The sequence below is a fragment of the Piliocolobus tephrosceles genome, chromosome 2 (assembly GCF_002776525.5).
Source record: "Piliocolobus tephrosceles isolate RC106 chromosome 2, ASM277652v3, whole genome shotgun sequence".
Taxonomy (NCBI): Eukaryota; Metazoa; Chordata; class Mammalia; order Primates; family Cercopithecidae; genus Piliocolobus; species Piliocolobus tephrosceles.
In genome coordinates, this window is record NC_045435.1 from 63,161,813 (window position 1) to 63,178,381 (window position 16,569).

General features: G+C 41.4%; 1 pseudogene; it reads left to right on the top strand.

Annotated features, from left to right (window-relative positions):
* Window positions 1-3,870: 3,870 nt before the first annotated feature.
* Window positions 3,871-4,692, top strand: LOC111532538 (annotated as a pseudogene).
* Window positions 4,693-16,569: the final 11,877 nt, after the last annotated feature.

Sequence of the window (16,569 nt, forward strand, 5' to 3'; positions counted from 1 at the left end):
GCCTAGAGCCATATATTCCTCTCTGGGTATCTTCCTAAATTCAAGAACCTTTTATGATGAGGAATTAAATGTCTCCAGTGAACAGAGAGAAATTAATTAGCACCCACCAAATGAACAACTATTTCATTCCCTGCATGAATTTATATTTTGCTTTTGTCACAGCCCGAAAAACACAGAGAAAATCTCTGTAAGAATTAGTTATGCTCTATGGTTTCTGGTGGAGCTGCAGAGACTCCCCCTTGGGCTATTATTTGCAGTATTTACATTTTTTTTTTTTTTTACTGAATTATCAAGTGAAAATCCAATTGTTCCTAATGGTGCTCACTCTGTGTGTTTCCCATTCTCATCTATGAAAAAGGGTTTATTATCCATTTGTAGTAATTAAGACACTGATGTTATATAGATCCATAAAAATCCTTCATTAAGCCAGTAAAGAGCTTTTCATCAAAATCACGGTAGCTAAATATTTATTTAAAAATAAAAACCAAATTAAAATGAAGGGCCCCCCATAAAAAACAAAAAATTTCTATGAGACTATTTTGAAAGTTGTTGTGGGTATCCAGAGCAGTTTCAAAGCATGTAACTATGTTTTCTTACAAAGTAGGAAACAACCCTAACTGGCAATCCATCATGGCTGACTATAAAGAAATGAAGTAATTAACCATAAGGAAATAATTCAGCAAGATGCTAACAGTTTAATAACATTTAAGTATTTGCATTTAAGCATTATTGTTTTTAAATGGTTTCATAATTGTTTTAGATTTGCAAAAGGTGCTACCACTTGAGCAAAATAAAAAGCAACACAAGATTTTGTGATTGATATGGTCAGTTGAATGTGTTATTAGATACAGGAATAAGGTTTGTATTGTCCTCATGGAATTTGGAATACAGCCCTCGGCAAAGCAGGTCTGTACAGAGAAAACTCCTCAGCCTTTAGAAGCTTACACACCTCCCCAGCCAGGGGAAAAAGGAGGAAACTAAACAAATCTTTCTCATGCAGAGAAAAACCTCATGTTACTATCTTCCTTCCTATTACAAGGGAAGTTCATCTAGAAAGCCATAGCTGAGAAAGGAAAACATGTTGATTGGAATACGTAAGAACCCCCCGCTGTGTACCGCTTGGGGATAAAGATTTTATTAGAAAGAGCTTTCTTTATCTTTGAGGCATTAAAAAAAAATTACAGCCAAGAAGAAAGCTCTATTTGCCCATTATCAAAACCTTCTGTCCACAGTGGAAGCTTTCCGCATTTCCATCACCAACCATGGGGAGAAACTAGGGGCTACTCCCGTTTTCCATCAAACACCAGAACAGTGTTTTTCTCACAGGACTCCAAGGGTAGATTCTAAAGTTTCTGTGAGTCTTCCATATTTTATTTAAATATCCTGCCTTAATTTTTATGATAGCTTAAAAAATATCTGAAGGACTAAGTATTGCCATAGGGCCATAGGACCCCATGTCCTTTGCAGTTGCATTTATGAACATATTGGCACCAATGAACATAGCTTCAATTGATGTGGGTTAATGAGAAAAATAATAATGGTAGACTTTAGATAAAAATTATATTGGTGCAAAGTAAAAGCCAACAAAATCCTGCTGCATGCCCTAGGAACAACCATTTTTTACTTTTCTGGTAGCTTTTGTAGAGAGACATACTAAGAGAAGTGAGTTATCCTCCAGCTTACGGAGTTTAGATACAACAAACTAAAAAACAACCAGCACCAAAGCAGTCAGGGCCACACTTGTATTGTGAGCAGCAATTTAATTTCAGCAAAATAACTCCATCCTTAACTTTCAGTTAACATTGTAACTTTGAATTTCAGTGGTTCTTATTTATATGCAGTTTGTAAACATGTGTTGATTTTATGGTTGTGATGTGATAGCAGATGTGAGTGAACATCTAAAGTGGGGTTTCTCAACCTCAGCATCACTGACATTTGGGCTGGATAACTGTCTGTTGTAGGGGACTGTTCTGTGCATTGCAGGATTTAGTAGCATCCCTGCCCTCTACCCACTAGATGCCAGTAGCAAACATCCCCAAACCACCTCCAGTTGTGACCATCAACAGGGTCTCTACATGAACAGACACTTCACAAAAGATAACATACATGTGGCCACCAAGCACATGAAAAAATGTTCAACATCATTAATCATTAAAGAAACGCAAATCAAAACTGCAATGAGATACTAGCTCACACCGATCAGAATGATTAGTATTAAAAAGTCAAAAAAATCATAGATGCTGGCAAGGTTTTGGAAAAAAAGGAATGCTTATACACTACTGGTAGGAATGCAAATCAGTTCAGCCACTGTGGAAAGCAGTTTTGTGATTTCTCAAAGAACTCAAAGCAGAATTACCATTCCACCCCAGCAATCCCAGTATTGGTTATATATCAAAAGGAATATAAATCATTCTACCATAAAGACAATTGCACTCATATGATCATTGCAGCACTGTTCAAAATAGCAAAGATACGGAATCAACTTAGGTGCCTATCGATAGTAGGCTAGATAAAGAAAATGTGGTACATATACACCAGGGAACACCATGCAGCCATAAAAAAGAACAAGATTATGCCCTTTGCAGCAACATAGGTGGAGCTGGAAGTCATTATACTAAGTGAACTAACAGGAATAGAAAACAAAATACCATATGTTCTCTCTTATAAGTGGGAGCTAAACAGTGAGCACATATGGACACAAAGAAGGGAACAGCAGACACCAGGGCTTGCTTGAGGGTGAAGGGTGGAAGGAGGGAGAGGACTGAAAAACTACCTATTGTATAATCTTTTTTTTTTTTTTTTTTTTTTTGGGAGAGAGGCGGCCTCTCTCTCTCCCGCTCAGGCTGGAGTGCAGTGGCCGGATCTCAGCTCACTGCAAGCTCCGCCTCCTGGGTTTACGCCATTCTCCTGCCTCAGCCTCCCGAGTAGCTGGGACTACAGGTGCCCGCCACTTCACCTGGCTAGTTTTTTGTATTTTTTTAGTAGAGACAGGGTTTCACCATGTTAGCCAGGATGGTCTTGATCTCCTGACCTCGTGATCCACCCGTCTCGGCCTCCCAAAGTGCTGGGATTACAGGCTTGAGCCACCGCGCCCAGCCTTTATTGTATAATATTCTTATTACCTAAGTGATAAAATGATCTGTGTACCAAACCCATCCAACATGCAGTTTACCTGCCCATGTAACCCTGAACCTAAAATAAAATTTAAAACAAACAAAACAAAACAGTGTCTCTAGACATTACCAAATGTTTCCCGGGGGATAAAATCACCCCCAGTTTAAAACCACTGACCTAAAATATGGGTTGGGGTCCACGCAGGAAAGAGATACATACTCAGGTTAAGTAATTCAAGGAGAATTTTAAATAGATACTAGTTATAAAAGTGTAAGGAGGGTGTAAGGAAAGACAGTTACCAAAGTCCTAAAGGGGCAAAATAAGGATGAAGCATGTTGGGGGTTGAGGGAGACACAGAGAGGGAAGGAGGAGAAGAGGGGTGCAGAGATGGAGATGGGGCACAGATTCTAGAGAGAGGACATCCTATTAGAAGCTGAGACCTATAGGAAAAGGGTAAAGTGGAAAATTAATGCCCTGACTTCACAGTCTGGGCTCCCCATGAGCTGAACCCAATCAGGTGCCAAACGACAAGGGAGCCCACTGATAAGGTTCAGACAGGTCAGCCTCCCAGGACATAGAGCAGAGTGGAAGGAGGGAACATAGCATAGGTTAGAGGGACAAAGAGAAAACATCCACCACACCTAGTTCTCCAATTCTGAGAATTTAAGAAATGATAAAAATGGTAGGGAGCCGAGGCCCGAAAGTCCGACACTGGTCGATGGGTGCATGCCCAGCACACACTCCCCAGAGCTGAACCAGGGCGAGTAGAGAGCTGTCAGATACTATAGCCATATGAAGTTGAACATGGCAGAAGAAGAGGACTAATGCCTGATTCCTTCATTAATGTCCAAGAGGATATCAGACCAGGCTTGCAAATGCTAAGGCAAATCTGAGAAGCCCGTTGGAAAGAAGAAAAGCAACCGGAAGCTATTTGAAACTCAGGCAGAAGAGTTTAAAAGAAGAACAAGAAAGATGTGACAATGGGTTGAAGAATGTGCTAGCCTGTGAAAACAAAGGGTTTGCCTTGCTCCAAAAGATGGGCTATAAAAGTGGTCAGGCACTTGGTGAGAGTGGAGGTGGTATTATTGAACCGATTCCTCTCAATATCAAAACAGGGAAAAGTGGCATTTGCTCATGAGGCATCATTAAAACGGAAAGCAGAGGAAAAATTAGAAAGCTACAGAAAAAAGATTCACATGAATAACCAAGCTGAAGAAAAAGCTGCAGAACAGTTTCGAATGCAACTTAAAAATAGGCAAGATGAAATGAAGCTAGAAGGAGATCTCAGAAGAAGTCAATGAGTCTGTCAACAATTGGACACCCAGGAAAATATTCAGGTTCCCAGGGAAGCACGGCTGGTTGAGGCTTGAAGAAGAGACTGAAGAAGATGAAGAAGAAAAAGAATGGGACGAAGATGAATATAAGAGTGAAGATTTAAGTGTACTGGAAAAATTACAAATATTGACTAGTTATTTAAGAGAAGAACTTCTGTATTGTATTTGGTTTGGAACAGCCTACAAAGATAAAGAAGACCCATCTCCAGATTGTCCAGGACCAACTTCTGCAGGTCATGACTAAGATTATTCCCAATAAACTGGAAACTTGAAAAATGTTAATATTTCTTAGGGACAGACAATTCAGCAGTTAGAAATCCCAAATTTTTTATGCCAGTAAAGAAAGAGGGATTTTATATAATGTCTTGTTCTTTTTATTCTTTAGAATATGAGAGTTCACTGACTTGAAAAAAATAATGCAATGCCATTTCAGAACCCAAGTATCATAGAGATGGACAGTTACAGTTTACTGCTGTATTGTGATAGGTGAGGGGTTTAAGGACACCAACAGGTAATTCTCTTATTCCCCTCTTCACTTACGAACAAGTTAAAAATATCCACTTTATCAGTGAATAAGGTGAAATAGAGAAGGCTGAATTTTTCTCCAATCAGACACTAATATTTCTCCCTGATTGGAAAGAACTGTGAGCCTCTGCCTTGTTGGGGCAGAGCCCATCTTTGCATTCTGAGACCAGTTAGCTTTCAAGGTCCACCAAGGGCCGGACCACACATGCTCAGTTCCTTCTTGTATCACCCATGGGATGAGACAGTTCTCTGTTGGGAAGGAATGAATGAGGGTTCAGAGAGCTTTTTCCTACACTTCTCGCTTTGAAGGAGCAAGGAGAATTTCCCTTCCCTCCATCCAAGCATGAAGAGGAGGGGAAACGTATTCCCCTCAGTAAGACTGATGTCAGAGGCAATGTTCCATCAGTACTACTAAATTCTAATCCATTTTACAGACAAAATAACTGTGATAATTTCTGGTAAAATCATGAGTTTTCATGACAATGTCTATATCCATTAAATGTGATCTGTTGGAAGTTTTGGCTATAGAAACTTAAGAATTGTGAGGAAATTCAAATATCATGTGATCCAAGTACTTACTGAAACCGCTTGATAGCATTCCCAGCGAGTGATAATTCAACCTTTGCTTTTATTCTTCCAGCCACAGAGAGCTCACTGCTTTAAAACCATTCCAGGCAGGGCGTACTGGCTCACACCTACAATCCCAGTACTTTTGGAGGCAGAGGTGGGCGGATCACGCAGTCAAGAGATCAAGACCATCCTGGCCAACATGATGAAACCCCATCTCTACTAAAAATACAAAAATTAGCTGGGCATGGTGGCTCACGCCTGTAGTCCCAGCTACTTGGGAGGCTGAGGCAGGAGAATTGCTTGAACCGGATAGACGGAGGTTGCAGTGAGCCAAAATCGTGCCACTGCACTCCTGCCTAGCAACAGAGCAAGACTCCATCTCAAAAAAAACAAAAACAAAAACAAAAACAAAACAACAACAAAAAACCATTCTTACTTGGTATCTCTAAATTATTTTCATTGTCTTCTCTTAAACTGGAATCTGCTTCCCGGTAATTTTACTGAATACAGCTAAGGACATACTGTGTGACATACTATGAGAGAGTTCCATCCAGGATGAGGCATCAAAATCATGAACCTTTTTAAAGTTCATATGCTCAGGTATCTCTCCTTATGATTGATTTTGACTTATCTAGTCTAAGGCGGTTCCTGGATATCCATATATTTATTTTGAAGTCCCAAGAATGAATGACAACAAGCACCTGAGGATAAGAACTAGCGCTGAGGTTAAGTATGGTGCGCCACTGTTCTTTGGGTAGAGATGTGATCACCTGTGTGATTTTATAGCTCACCTTTTAGTTGCATTGAGCAAGAGATCAACCTCTTCTTTTATTAGAAACAGCATCCGTAAGAAAATCACAAAAACTAACCTATACTTGCTAGGGTAAGATAATCAGCAGTATAACTTGTATTAATCTCTGACCTAATATGACCTAATTCACTTTTCAAATTTAACTTGGGGACCTTTACAAAATAGTAATAAAAGGATCCCACCCCAAAAGATTCTGATGCCACTGGTCACTGTGACTTGGACATCACTGCCCTTGATTCTAAAATGCAGCCTAGCTTGAGCCACTGATCTAGTTAACTCTGGGGCCTCAGTTCTTCATCCAGAAAACTAATCATTATTCTTATGAATGTAAATATATATATATAAAATATTTACGTACATATGGTTGGATGCTATTGTTTAATTTTTTTTGTTAAAAAAAAATTATAAAATTGGCCAAGCACAGTGGCTCCTATAATCCTGGCACTTGAGGAGGCCAGGGCAGGCAGATCACTTGAAGCCAGCAGTTTGAGACCAGCATGTCCAACATGGTGAAACCCCCTCTCTACTAAAAATACAAAAATTAGCCAGGCATGGTGGCACGCACCTGTAATCCATCTACTCAGAAGGCTGAGGCATGAGAATTGCTTGAACCTGGGAGGCAGAGGTTGCAGTGAGCTGAGATCATGCTGCTGCACTCTAGCCTGGGTGACAGAGCAAGACCCTGTCTCAAAATATATATATATATATAATTACATTAGTAGCTATTAATAAAACAGAGGAGTACATTTTACCCTTGCCATTACAGTCAATATTTTGGTGTCATTTCAGCCAACATACCAACATTCAGTCAAGTCCCAAAGTCAAATGGATAATTTCAGGTGGAATCAAGTTAGGCAGGAAATGGCCTTTCTCCTCTTACTGACTATGGGGACAACCTACACCTGCTCAGTGGCCTAAAATATTTTAAATATGTTCATGACAATTATGCTAAGAATGCCAGAATAGGTTGGGAGCAAGATGGCCGAATAGGAACAGCTTCAGTCTCCATCTCCCAGCGCGAGCGACACGGAAGACCGGTGATTTCTGCATTTTCAACTGAGGTACTGGGGTCATCTCACTCGGGAGTGCCGGACAATCGGTGCTGGTCGGCTGCTGCAGCCTGACCAGCGAGAGCTGAAGCAGGGTGAGGCATCGCCTCACCTGGGAAGCGCAAGGGGGAAGGGAGTCCCTTTTCCTAGCCAGGGGAACTGAGACACACAATACCTGGAAAATCGGGTAACTCCCACCCCAATACTGCACTGTAAGCACACCGGCACACCAGGAGAATATATCCCACCCCTGGCCGGGAGGGTCCCACGCCCACGGAGCCTCCCTCCTTGCTAACACAGCAGTCTGCGGCAATCTAACCGCAAGGCAGCAGCGAGGCTGGGGGAGGGGCGCCCGCCATTGCTGAGGCTTAAGTAGGTAAACAAAGCTGCTGGGAAGCTCGAACTGGGTGGAGCTCACAGCAGCTCAAGGAAACCTACCTGTCTCTGTAGACTCCGCCTCTGGGGACAGGCCACAGCTAAAGCAGCAGAGGCCTGTGCAGACTCGAACAACTCTGTCTGACAGCTTTAAAGAGAGCAGTGGATCTCCCAACACGGAGGTTGAGATCTGAGAAGGGGCAGTCTGCCTGCTCAAGTGGGTCCCTGACCCCTGAATAGCCTAACTGGGAGACATCCCCCACTAGGGGCAGTCTGACACCCCACACCTCACAGGGTGGAGTACACCCCTGAGAGGAAGCTTCCAAAGCAAGAATCAGACAGGTGCACTCGCTGTTCAGCAATATTCTATCTTCTGCAACCTCTGCTGCTGATACCCAGGCAAACAGGGTCTGGAGTGGACCTCAAGCAATCTCCAACAGACCTACAGCTGAGGGTCCTGACTGTCAGAAGGAAAACTATCAAACAGGAAGGACACCTATACCAAAACCCCATCAGTACGTCACCATCATCAAAGACCAGAGGCAGATAAAACCACAAAGATGGGGAAAAAGCAGGGCAGAAAAGCTGGAAATTCAAAAAATAAGAGCGCATCTCCCCCTGCAAAGGAGCACAGCCCATCGCCAGCAACGGATCAAAGCTGGTCAGAGATGACTTTGACGAGATGAGAGAAGAAGGCTTCAGTCCATCAAACCTCTCAGAGCTAAAGGAGGAATTACGTACCCAGCGCAAAGAAACTAAAAATCTTGAAAAAAGAGTGGAAGAATTGACAGCTAGACTAATTAATGCAGAGAAGGTCATAAACGAAATGACAGAGATGAAAACCATGACACGAGAAATACATGACAAATGCACAAGCTTCAGTAACCGACTCGATCAACTGGAAGAAAGAGTATCAGCGATTGAGGATCAAATGAATGAAATGAAGCGAGAAGAGAAACCAAAAGAAAAAAAGAAGAAAAAGAAATGAACAAAGCCTGCAAGAAGTATGGGATTATGTAAAAAGACCAAATCTATGTCTGATTGGGGTGCCTGAAAGTGAGGGGGAAAATGGAACCAAATTGGAAAACACTCTTCAGGATATCATCCAGGAGAACTTCCCCAACCTAGCAGGGCAGGCCAACATTCAAATTCAGGAAATACAGAGAACGCCACAAAGATACTCCTCCAGAAGAGCAACTCCAACACACATAATTGCCAGATTCACCAAAGTTGAAATGAAGGAAAAAATCTTAAGGGCAGCCAGAGAGAAAGGTCGGGTTATCCAAAAAGGGAAGCCCATCAGACTGACAGCAGATCTCTCGGCAGAAACTCTACAAGACAGAAGAGAGTGGGGGCCAATAGTCAACGTTCTTAAAGAAAAGAATTTTAAACCCAGAATTTCATATCCAGCCAAACTAAGTTTCATCAGTGAAGGAGAAATAAAATTCTTTACAGATAAGCAAATGCTTAGAGATTTTGTCACCACCAGGCCAGCCTTACAAGAGACCCTGAAGGAAGCCCTAAACATGGAAAGGAACAACCGGTACCAGCCATTGCAAAAACATGCCAAAATGTAAAGACCATCGAGCCTAGGAAGAAACTGCATCAACTAATGAGCAAAATAACCAGTTAATATCATAATGGCAGGATCAAGATCACACATAACAATATTAACCTTAAATGTAAATGGACTAAATGCTCCAATTAAAAGACACAGACTGGCAAACTGGATAAAGAGTCAAGACCCATCAGTCTGCTGTCTTCAGGAGACCCATCTCACATGCAGAGACATACATAGGCTCAAAATAAAAGGATGGAGGAAGATCTACCAAGCAAATGGAGAACAAAAAAAAGCAGGGGTTGCAATCCTAGTCTCTGATAAAACAGACTTTAAACCATCAAAGATCAAAAGAGACAAAGAAGGCCATTACATAATGGTAAAGGGATCAATCCAACAGGAAGAGCTAACTATCCTAAATATATATGCACCTAATACAGGAGCACCCAGATTCATAAAGCAAGTCCTTAGAGACTTACAAAGAGACTTAGACTCCCATACAATAATAATGGGAGACTTCAACACTCCACTGTCAACATTAGACAGATCAACGAGACAGAAAGTTAACAAGGATATCCAGGAATTGAACTCATCTCTGCACCAAGTGGACCTAATAGACATCTATAGAACTCTCCACCCCAAGTCAACAGAATATACATTCTTCTCAGCACCACATCACACTTATTCCAAAATTGACCACATAATTGGAAGTAAAGCACTCCTCAGCAAATGTAAAAGAACAGAAATTATAACAAACTGTCTCTCTGACCACAGTGCAATCAAACTAGAACTCAGGACTAAGAAACTCAATCAAAACCGCTCAACTACATGGAAACTGAACAACCTGCTCCTGAATGACTACTGGGTACATAACGAAATGAAGGCAGAAATAAAGATGTTCTTTGAAACCAATGAGAACAAAGATACAACATACCAGAATCTCTGGGACACATTTAAAGCAGTGTGGAGAGGGAAATTTATAGCACTAAATGCCCACAACAGAAAGCTGGAAAGATCTAAAATTGAAACTCTAACATCACAATTGAAAGAACTAGAGAGGCAAGAGCAAACACATTCAAAAGCTAGCAGAAGGCAAGAAATAACTAAGATCAGAGCAGAACTGAAGGAGATAGAGACACAAAAAACCCTCCAAAAAATCAATGAATCCAGGAGTTGGTTTTTTGAAAAGATCAACAAAATTGACAGACCGCTAGCAAGACTACTAAAGAAGAAAAGAGAGAGGAATCAAATAGACGCAATAAAAAATGATAAAGGGGATATCACCACCGACCCCACAGAAATACAAACTACCATCAGAGAATACTATAAACACCTCTACGCAAATCAACTAGAAAATCTAGAAGAAATGGATAATTTCCTGGACACTTACACTCTCCCAAGACTAAACCAGGAAGAAGTTGAATCCCTGAATAGACCAATAGCAGGCTCTGAAATTGAGGCAATAATTAATCGCCTACCCACCAAAAAAAGCCCAGGACCAGATGGATTCACAGCTGAATTCTACCAGAGGTACAAGGAGGAGCTGGTACCATTCCTTCTGAAACTATTCCAATCAATAGAAAAAGAGGGAATCCTCCCTAACTCATTTTACGAGGCCAACATCATCCTGATACCAAAGCCTGGCAGAGACACAACAAAAAAAGAGAATTTTAGACCAATCTCCCTGATGAACATCGATGCAAAAATCCTCAATAAAATACTGGCAAACTGGATTCAGCAGCACATCAAAAAGCTTATCCACCATGATCAAGTGGGCTTCATCCCTGGGATGCAAGGCTGGTTCAACATTCGCAAATCAATCAACGTAATCCAGCATATCAACAGAACCAAAGACAAGAACCACATGATTATCTCAATAGATGCAGAAAAGGCTTTTGACAAAATTCAACAGCCCTTCATGCTAAAAACGCTCAAGAAATTCGGTATTGATGGAACGTACCTCAAAATAATAAGAGCTATTTATGACAAACCCACAGCTAATATCATACTGAATGGGCAAAAACTGGAAAAATTCCCTTTGAAAACTGGCACAAGACAGGGATGCCCTCTCTCACCACTCCTATTCAACATAGTGTTGGAAGTTCTGGCTAGGGCAATCAGGCAAGAGAAAGAAATCAAGGGTATTCAGTTAGGAAAAGAAGAAGTCAAATTGTCCCTGTTTGCAGATGACATGATTGTATATTTAGAAAACCCCATTGTCTCAGCCCAAAATCTCCTGAAGCTGATAAGCAACTTCAGCAAAGTCTCAGGATACAAAATTAATGTGCAAAAATCACAAGCATTCTTATACACCAATAACAGACAAGCAGAGAGCCAAATCAGGAATGAACTTCCATTCACAATTGCTTCAAAGAGAATAAAATACCTAGGAATCCAACTTACAAGGGATGTAAAGGACCTCTTCAAGGAGAACTACAAACCACTGCTCAGTGAAATAAAAGAGGACACAAACAAATGGAAGAACATACCATGCTCATGGATAGGAAGAATCAATATCGTGAAAATGGCCATACTGCCCAAGGTTATTTATAGATTCAATGCCATCCCCATCAAGCTACCAGTGGGTTTCTTCACAGAATTGGAAAAAACTGCTTTAAAGTTCATATGGAACCAAAAAAGAGCCCGTATTGCCAAGACAATCCTAAGTCAAAAGGACAAAGCCGGAGGCGTCACGCTACCTGACTTCAAACTATACTACAAGGCTACAGTAACCAAAACAGCATGGTACTGGTACCAAAACAGAGATATAGACCAATGGAACAGAACGGAGCCTTCAGAAATAATGCCACACATCTACAACCATCTGATCTTTGACAAACCTGAGAGAAACAAGAAATGGGGAAAGGACTCCCTATTTAATAAATGGTGCTGGGAAAATTGGCTAGCCATAAGTAGAAAGCTGAAACTGGATCCTTTCCTTACTCCTTATATGAAAATTAATTCAAGATGGATTAGAGACTTAAATGTTAGACCTAATACCATAAAAACCCTAGAAGAAAACCTAGGTAGTACCATTCATGACATAGGCATGGGCAAGGACTTCATGTCTAAAACACCAAAAGCAACGGCAGCAAAAGCCAAAATTGACAAATGGGATCTAATTAAACTAAAGAGCTTCTGCACAGCAAAAGAAACTACCATCAGAGTGAACAGGCAACCTACAGAATGGGAGAAAATTTTTGCAATCTACGCATCTGACAAAGGGCTAATATCCAGAATCTACAAAGAACTTAAACAAATTTACAAGAAAAAAACAAACAACCCCATCAAAAAGTGGGCAAAGGATATGAACAGACATTTCTCAAAAGAAGACATTCATACAGCCAACAGACACATGAAAAAATGCACATCATCACTGGCCATCAGAGAAATGCAAATCAAAACCACAATGAGATACCATCTCACACCAGTTAGAATGGCAATCATTAAAAAATCAGGAAACAACAGGTGTTGGAGAGGATGTGGAGAAATAGGAACACTTTTACACTGTTGGTGGGATTGTAAACTAGTTCAACCATTATGGAAAACAGTATGGCAATTCCTCAAGGATCTAGAACTAGATGTACCATATGACCCAGCCATCCCACTACTGGGTATATACCCAAAGGATTATAAATTATTCTACTACAAAGACACATGCACACTTATGTTTATTGCAGCACTATTCACAATAGCAAAGACTTGGAATCAACCCAAATGTCCATCAGTGACAGACTGGATTAAGAAAATATGGCACATATACACCATGGAATACTATGCAGCCATAAAAAAGGATGAGTTTGCATCCTTTGTAGGGACATGGATGCAGCTGGAAACCATCATTCTTAGCAAACTATCACAAGAAGAGAAAACCAAACACCGCATGTTCTCACTCATAGGTGGGAACTGAACAATGAGCTCACTTGGACTCGGGAAGGGGAACATCACACACTGGGGCCTATCATGGGGAGGGGGGAGGGGGGAGGGATTGCACTGGGGAGGTATACCTGATATAAATGATGAATTGATGGGTGCTGACGAGTTGATGGGTGCAGCACACCAACATGGCACAAGTATACATATGTAACAAACCTGCACGTTATGCACATGTACCCTAGAACTTAAAATATAATAAAATAAAAGAAAAGAAAAGAAAAGAAAAAAGAAAAAAAAAAAAAGAATGCCAGAATAACACTGATGGAACCCATGACTTCATCAGGATTGTGATCTACATTTACAGGCCTAGGACTAGAACTGCACCAGCTTAGAGAGTGGGAGATACCCCTCCGTTCTCATCCATCAGAGGATAAAAATATAGGCTTTCGGTCAGGCGCGGTGGCTCACTCCTGTAATCCTAGCACTTTGGGAGGCCGAGGCAGGCAGATCACGAGGTCAAGAGAACGAGACCATCCTAGTCAACATGGTGAAACCCCGTCTCTCTACTAAAAATACAAAAATTATCTGGGCGTGGTGGTGTGTGCCTGTAGTCCTAGCTACTCGGGAGACAGAGGCAGGAGAATCGCCTGAACCAGGGAGGCAGAGGCTGCAGTGAATCAAGATCATGTCACAGCACTCCAGCCTGGTGAGAGAGCCAGACTCTGTCTCAAAACAAACAAACAAACAAAAATTAGGCTTTCAGCTGGGTGTGGCCACGCAGGCCTATTGTTCTAGCTACTCAGCAGGCTGAGGGGGGGAATCCCTTGAGCCCAGGAGTTTGAGACCAGCCTGGGCAACATAGTGAGAGACCCTCATTTTAAGGAAAAAAAAATCAGGTTTTCAATATGAGTAAAAACTTATTTTTCGGCCTTTTATGACTTTATAAATAGGCAATAATGAACACCGAGGGAAGCAAAACATTGAAAAGAATTTTAAAATTTGTTTTAGAACATTCATATGAAATTTGAAACTGCAAAACAATGTAAAATTTAATGTAATGTCATTTACTTTTGTGTATATTGTGCTATGTTTATTTTCAAAGTCCTATCTAGAAATTCTAAAATGTCTTTTCTTAATTAAAAATCAAAAATACTGTAGTTTCTGAAATTCAAAATAAATACCTTAACATACAAAAAAAATTAAATTAAAATGGTAAATCAACCCTAGAAGTCCACAAGTCAGCTTTCATTTAAAAGGAGGTTGTTTCTCTGCACATCATTCAAGTTTGTAAAATTACATACCAAGAACCTCCCTAATGTTCATACCAGACCCACTGCCTGCCCTGGCCTCTTATTGCTGGGCTCATTAACTCAACAAATACTTATTTAGATCCCACCATGGTCAGAGAACTGTACTGGTGCAAAGTGGCTGAAGAAAGGGCAGTTCATAGGGAATGTCAGACCTGAGCCTCATGTCTTCATCAGGAAACAACTAATGCATGTGGATACAATAGGGCTCTCCTCAGCCATCACCAGTGTGAGGACAGTGTCACAATAATATCCTCAATGTCAGTGGTTCATGTCTACACTGCCCCTGCAGGATTCCATCATTGTCTCTGCAGCTGTATCTAGGATTATCAGCAAGAGTCTTAAATACCTTTGCTGGGATATCCCTTCCTCTATTCTCTTATTTCCAAGGGAGGCTTCTTCCCTATTCTCTGGACGGAACAGCAGTAGAGTACCCCCTCCAGCTCTTCCCTGCTCCTCCCCTTGGAAGGAGGAGTAATGAATATGATTGGTGAGATGGGACCAGCTGATATTCCTTGGGCCACCTTAGTCCTGGGCAGGGCCACTGCACTAAGCAAGGACAGCAGGAGCCACCTACTCTTGCCAAGCATGGTGGTTGCTTGTGCCACTTGCTCCTTCCAGTAATCAGATGAAGTAGGGCCTGCTGCAGGCCAGCCTAGCCAAGCTTCCAATTTCCCAGTTCCAGTTCGTTAGCCTGCAACTAAATATGCAAAGCAAAGTCATGTGAATCCCAAGGTCTATGTAAGACAGAGAAGCTCCGTTGCCAACTCACCTAAGCCCATAGGGCTGCCCAACATTATCAGATTTGGAACAAGGAGGCAATGTTGGTCACAGCCAACCTTTAGAGGTAGCTGGGAGCTAAGTGGCTCCTCCCCCATAGCTCACTGCTATGTAGCATGTTAGAACAAAAACTAGTCTTAGACCAAATTTTCTGTTTGTGTAATCATTTCTCAGAGCATGTGGGCTCAAAATAATCATGCAACCTGTTCTGTAAACTCAGAGACATCTTGTTTTCTATACTTGGGCTCTCCAATAAGAAAATTTCAAGAGAATTTCATTCATTTGTAATCAACACCCTTTTAGTTGGATCAAACAACAGGTGCCTCTGAGAATTGGAGGACACACAGCTAAGTGACCTTCTAACCTTCAGTTTGTGCTGGGATATTTTCCTGGCCGGGGTCTTAAACCTCCTTGACTCAAAGGTGGTGATGCCTGCAGAGTCTTTCTGGCAAGCAAATATTTTTAACCAATCACTCATCTGGTGAAAAATATTATTTCTGCACATCCCTTATGCAAATAAAAACCTCTCACTGGAGATTTCAGATCAAGATATTTGAAGCCACCTCTGGAAGGTGGAGTCCTCATTAGGCTCTTTCAAATCCCAGCTAATTACCCAGACAGTGGGAATTTCAGATGAGAATTATGATGGATTAGAGCTGGCTGAACATTTTTTTATGCTCCTCTATTTGGAAATCTAATTCCCCTCCCTCTGAAACTAGGCCAATAGATATAGATAGATAGAAATAGAAATAGAGATAGAGAAACAGAGAGAGAGAAAGGCAGGGAGGGATTTTAAGGAATTGGCTCATGAAACTGGGGAAGCTAACAAGTCAAATCTATGGGGCAGACCGGCAGGCTGGAGACTCAGGGGAGAAATGCTGTCATTCATGTTCAAAGGCAGTCAATGGGCAGAATTCCCTCTTCCTCAAGGGAGAACAGTCCTTTTTCTCTCTTAAGGCCTTCAACTAATTGGATGAGGCCCACCCTCACTAGGGAGGGCCATCTGCTTTACTCTGAAAGTCTGATGTAAATGTTAATCTCATCTTTAAAAGATACCTTCACAGAAACATCTAGAATAATGCTTGAACAACTATCTGGGTACTACAGCCTAGCAAGTTTGATACATAAAGTCCACCATCACAGTCAGCATTGGTGGCAGAAGATGTGATGTCACATGACTTCCAGGGCTAAGTGATAAGAAGCCTTGAAGCCTTGGCAAGGGTCTCCTGGAATGCTCTCTTGGAAGTCTGGCTCCCTGAGATCACCATAA